The sequence below is a fragment of the Elephantulus edwardii genome, unplaced genomic scaffold (assembly GCF_000299155.1).
Source record: "Elephantulus edwardii isolate Elephantulus edwardi_28Jun2011 unplaced genomic scaffold, EleEdw1.0 scaffold00227, whole genome shotgun sequence".
Lineage (NCBI taxonomy): Eukaryota > Metazoa > Chordata > Mammalia > Macroscelidea > Macroscelididae > Elephantulus > Elephantulus edwardii.
The window spans coordinates 1,486,432-1,492,972 of NW_006399977.1; positions in this window are offsets into that span (position 1 = coordinate 1,486,432).

Consider the following 6,541-nt stretch of genomic DNA (forward strand, 5'->3'; position numbering starts at 1 on the left):
TTGTCCTTCTAATGTATTAATTTTTTAATCAAATTTTTGTGTTTATATTATGGACTTCTCTTTGTGTATAGTTTCTAATATTTTTTCTCCTCATTTTCCCTCTTTATTCTTTTCCTTAATTTGTCTAAAGTTTTCCCTTGATTTTTGTCTGTGTTTTGCTTGATCACTTTCCTGATTTGTCAAAGGGTCCTAAATATAAATTTTTTTTATTTCCTTCTCAAGTACCTCAAATACCATTTTTTCTTCTGTAATGCCTTTTTACTCTGTCTGTTGATTATTTGCTTTAGCAATCTTGTCTTACTCCTTTGTGTGCTCTGAGGTTGCTGTCCTGAAGAGGGTGAAACCAAGTTATTTCCTGGAGGCAAGAATTTGAAACTCTATCTCACATACTTTGGGCATATTTTCAGGAGGGACCAATCCTTGAAGAATGACATCATGCTCAGAAGGGTAGAGGGTCAGCGCAAGAGAGGAAGACCATAGATGAAGTGGATTGACACAGTGACTGTGGTAATGGGGCAGGTGTGTCAGAGATAGTGAGATTGTCTCAGAATAGGGTACCATTCAGAACTATCATGCATAGGATCACTACAAGTCATAAGCAACTCAACAGCACATAAAAACAACAACATTGTGTCTGAGCCATTGTGGTCTTACTGTATTTACCTGATGATTATATGTTGCTTTTTTTGTCCAGGTTTTTATTTTTATCTATCTGGGTGAGTGGGGCAAGTATGCTTTTCTGATTGATAGTTTGCCAATATTTGGGTACTCACCCTGATGATGGAGATAAACGGTAGTGTGAACATGGGTTTCTTCATGTAAAGTGATTGAGGGTTAGCTGAGCTGATTGGCCACCATCTGTATAGGTCAAGTGGCAGTATAATAGGCATGGCTCTGTAGTGTGGACATGGTTGCTACTTCTTGCTGTGTAATGCGAAAAACCCACAAGAGAAAGAGGAGGAAATGGAAGAGAAACCAAAAGAATGAAAGAAAAATAAAAGCAAAGGAAGCAAGTGAAAGAGAGGGAAGAAGAAAAACAAGAGAATGTGGAGCAGGGAGGTGCAGGAGGATGGAAGGAAAGTGGTCCAGGCAGATCACCAGATGGAATGAAGGTAGTGGAATGGAGTGTGTCTTTGGCTGATAGGTAGGTGGAATGCATTACAAAGTAAATTAGGGGATGGGGAGGAAGGAAAATGTGCATCAGTGAATGAATAGAAACCCAACCTTTCTGTAAACGCTCATTAAAATCAGAATTACAAAAAAAGAGGAGCTGGCTATCTGGTTCTTGCCCTGATGTGAACATTGCTTTTAGTAATAAGCAAATGACAGTGCTATGCTAGGCTGACCAGCAGTGTACCACGCTGTAACTCTCCTTGTTCAGTGATTTTGTTCAGACTTTTCTTCCAATTAGTATTTGAGTTACTTCTTTATCCTTTGTTTTTCATAATTATAATTTGCATCTGTTTTATTTGGTTTCCTGTGTTGTAGTAGAGGATCTATCTGTGTGGTGTTCCTGCCTAGAATGCTATTCTCTGTTTCTTTATCTTTGATTCTACTTTATGGCTTTTCTTTCTTTCTTGTTTTTCCTTTAATATCTACTTACTATGCAAAAGCATATGACTGTGTGGATCATAACAAATTATGGCTAGCTTTGAGAAGAATAATAATTCCAGAACACTTAATTGTGTTGTATTCATGCAAAACCTATAACTAAACAAAGAGGCTATTGTCCAAACAGAGAAAGAGAACACTACATGGGAAGGGTGTGCATCAGGGTTATATCTTTTCTCCATACCTATTTAATCTGTATACTTAGATTATTAGAGAAGCTGACTCCATGAAGAAGAATGTGGCATCAGGATTGGAGTAAGACTCATCAAGAACCTTCATTATGCAGATTCCACAATTTAGCTTGCTGAAAGTGAGGAGGACTTGAAACACTTGCTGCAGAAGATCAAAGACTGCAGCCTACAAAATAGATTGCATCTCAATATCAAGAAACCGAAAATCCTAACCGCTTGACTCATAGCAACATCACGATAGATGTAGAAAAGATTGAGATTGTGAATGACATCATCTTACTTGTATCCACGTCAATACACTTGGTACCAGTAATCAGGAGACACATTGCCTTTTGAAAGCCTGTAATCACAGAAATTTCCAAATTATTGAGGATACATAAATGTCCATTTGAGGGCTAAGGTATGCCTGATTCATGCCAAGCTCTTTTCAGTCACTTGCTATGCATCTGAAAGCTAGACAATGAGTAAAGATGACAGAAGAAAAATTTATACTTTTGAGTTGTGATGTTGGAGAAGACTATCCCAGGGAATATCCTATGGACTGCCAAAAAAAACAAACAGATGTGTCTTGGAGAAGGTACAACCAGAAGCCTTCTTGAAGGGAAAAATGATGTTTCATGTCACTTGTTTTGGGTGTGATGCTACAAGAGGTTATTTCTTTGAGAGGGACATCTGGTTTAAGAAAGGTGAATGGACAGCAAATGAGAGGAAGGCCCTCTACCAGGTGGACTACACAGTGACTGCAACAATGGGCTTGATGGTGTCAGAGATTTTGAGAATTGCACAAGAGAGGACAGAGTTCATACTATCACTATTAGTCATACTGGACTCAATGGCACCTCAAAACAGCAACACAGGCTTGAGTCTTAATTTGTTTTCACAATTCTTATTCCTAACAAGGTATTTGATCATTCCAATCCATTTTGTTTGTCTCTGTCTTGCCCAAGATTGGGCCTCTATGTCTCTGTATTGCATAAGATGTAGCCAGTAGTCTACATAGTGGAATGGACTTGTGGGTGGAGGAATTGTATAACAATCAAATAATTTTACTTTTACTTTTCAAAGAGAAGAGCAAATTGGGAGGGGAGGGGTGGACAGGGAGAAAAGTGCAACAATGAATGAGTGGAAATCCAAAGTTTCTGTAAACTTTTATTAAAATGAATAAAAAATTTTATATTTCATAAAGTGTTAACAAATGTTGAAAAAAAGATATATCTAGTAATGACAGATGCTTCTTATAGGCCAAAACATGGCTTCTTTTGCTGTTCCCTAGAAATCATAGTGTGATAGGATATTTTACCTTAGAAAAATTCTAAATAGGTCCTGACTAACCTGTTTTGAGTATGTTCTTAAGTGCCATAGAGTCATAGACAATAGCAACCCTATGAATGAAAGTCTTGAATGCAGAAGTGTTATCTTTTCTCCAAGTTCACAGACTTTCCGGAGGCAAGATTTTATTTTTTTTGGAAGTGGATGCCACTCCTGCTTCCAAGCCAGTTTTATTAGAGAGATCCACAAAAATCAGGCCTGAGGGCCGTCCCCAAAGCCTTTTTAAAGTCAAGGCCAAATCCAATCTACTCACAGCATATTGTGAGCCAGAGCCACACCCTAGTCTCAACCCTAAACCAGAAAACACACCTTTGCAGAATCCAGCCATTCCACTCATCTTCCCATCATGGAAATAGCCCCAGACTGGCAGCCAAAAGCCTTTTTAAAGGCAAAGCAATTGTTCTAAGTTAAAATATTGATGTTTTACTACATTAATAAATATAAAAATTAAAACCTAATTTGTATAACAGTTAATCAATGAATCCACATGTACTATCATTATGATAGACTATTGTGTTGTGTGTTGTGTGCTGTAGTGTCAGGACTGACCCATAACTGACCCTCTAACTGGCTTTCAGAGGCAGTTAAACACACAGGAGGAGATTGTCCATCCATCTCCCAGAGATGATTAACATTACTTATTAGTTATTATCTTGCTTGGACTGACTATGACACCAGAACTCCCCATCTGACCCCAAAAAATTAAATAGGAAGAAATATGTGAAATGAGTGTGATTTAGAAGATGGTATATCCCAGGAAATATTTTAATTGCAGTACTACCAAAGCAACTTGTGATATCTGGTGGGATTTTATAGAAATGTAATCATAATCAAATCAGGGAAATTTAAGTTTTATTTGATTTAAAGCACTTTTCCAGTGTAAGTACCAAGCAGTAATTTGAAAATAATGAAAATCTTTTGGATTGCTAGTATGATTAGGGTTTTCCTAAGGATAACTAATTTTTAGAGTAGTAATTCTGCTGCCTTAGTTTTAAATATTTAGTAATTACTTCTTTTTCTTTTTTTATTATGTTATGTACGTCTTATACACTACTATAAATTCTCTGAACAAAAATACAGGAAATAATACACAAATGTGACCTTAAATATTTAAAAACTGGAGTCTTCACCTGATATGATTTTTCTTTTTATTATATAATAATAATAAAAATATCCAAGCCAAGGAAGATATGTACGTGGTAAAACAAGCCTCATTACTCTCCAGCCATTTATATCTAAATGTACTTTATGTAGAACAGATCATTTGGAAGGCTAGATTTTATGAAGTGGAATGTGGCTTTAGGATTGGAGGAAAACTCATCAACAACCTGTGTTACACGGATAACACAAATGCTTGCTTGCCAAAACTGAGGAGGACCTGAAATCTTTGCTGCAGAAGGTCAAAGACTATAGTCTTCAATATGAATTGAAGTTCAACATCAAGAAAACAAGGATTCTCACCACTGGGCCAATTGGCAGCCCCATGATTGATGGAGAAGAGATTGAGATTGTTAACAATTTCAGCTTGCTTAGATCCACAGTCAACACTCTTAGCACCGGCAGTCAGGAAGTCAAGAGAGTAATTGCATTAGAAAAGTCTGCTGTTGGGGTATCTCCAGAGGGCCAAAGAACAATAATGTCTGTCTAGAGACTAAGGTGTGCCTGATCCAGGCCATAGTCTTTGCAATTACTTGCTATGCATCAGAGAGCTAGACAGTGACTAAGAAGAATTGATGCCTTTGAATTGTGGTGCTGGAGAAGAGTATTGAACACACCATGGACAGCCAAGAGAACAAACAGATCTGTCCAAGAGAAGATGAAACCAAGTTGCTCTTTGGAGGCAAGGATTTTGAAGCTCTATCTCACATACTTTGGCCAAGTGGCCAGAAGGGACTAGTTTTTGAAGAAGAACATCATGCTTGGAATGGTAGAGGGACAGCACAGGAAAGGAAAACTCTGGATGACATGGATTAACATAATGACTGTAGCAGTTGGGAGGTGTGACAGGCAGTGAGGTTGGCTCAGGATTGAGTAGGATTAAAAGCTATTTCTGTGGATTTCTGTGAATCCCAGTCAACTCATTGGAACATAACAATAACAATAAAAATATACTTTTGCAGGTGTATTTTTACTTTTCATAAAGCAATATGTGTAGTTAACTTTCTTTTTAAGCAAGAGAAAAGGAATTTCTTTCCTTTTCAATTGACAGACCCTAGCAATATTACTTTTGTTTCTAAATTTTTATTTTAAAATGTTTTATTATTTTTGTTTTTTTAATTTTTTTCCATCCTTTGAATGATTCTAGGAACAGAAATAACTGGAGTTATATCTTAAACAAGAAAACAAATCTGTTGTAGCTTTTATTATTGATTATGGCTCAAGTGAAGGACAAAAAGAAAACCACGGCTCCATCTGATGTTTACTCAATTGAGAAACTGAGGAATGTATCAGTCAATCCAAGTCAACCTTCCTCAGCAGAGGTAAGAAGATATCTTTATGTTAAAACAAAGAAAAACCTTATTTAAAAAAATATGTTATTGTCAAATGGAATTCCAAAATCTCTGTAGATGTTCATTGAAATTAATAATGAAAGAGAGAGAGAGAGAGAGAAATATGTTATTGTCACATAATGGATTATGTAAGGCATTGGTTATTGACATCTTGACATCCTCATGATTTTAGTTTCTTGTATCCCACTAGCTAGTCATGTTTCCTGTTCTGCTCACTTTCTTTAGTATATCAATCATACTAGAAACTCCAGTATTTTGATACTATGACTTATTCTTACTGCTACTTACTTTGTGTCATTTATCTCGTCCTGCAACATCAGAAATACTACAAGTGGATGCCTTAAACAAGCATCAATTTATTCTCTGTTGTTGTTTTTATGTGCCATTGAGTCAAGTATGACACATACAAACCTTATGAACAACAGATCTGAACCCTGTCTTATCCTGTGTCATCCTCACAATCTCTGACACGCTTGAGCCCATTCCTGCAGTCTCTGTGTTAGTCCACCTGGTTGAATATCTTCCTCACTTTCTCACAGTTTAGCAGGCTATCAGCCAGAATTCAAGCATAAGCTTTAGAAGAGGACTTTCTCTGTGTGCCAGTTATGAAGGTTGATCCTTGTCTTCTACCGTTGGTCATATTCATGTGGTATGGCATCAATCTTTCCTTGGGCCTTGAAGGTTCTCAGTGCTGAACTCCAAGTCCAAAGGACATGCTTTGTTCTCAGTTCTTCTCTATTGGTGGCAGTCTTTACTCATTTCTCTCTCCTTTTATCTCCTACAAGATGCCTTAGTTACCTATTGTTGCTATAGCAGATACCACAAAGGCATGAGTTTTATCAAACAGGAATTTATTTTCTGTTTAGAAAGCTGTATATCCAAATTCAGGGTATAGGATTT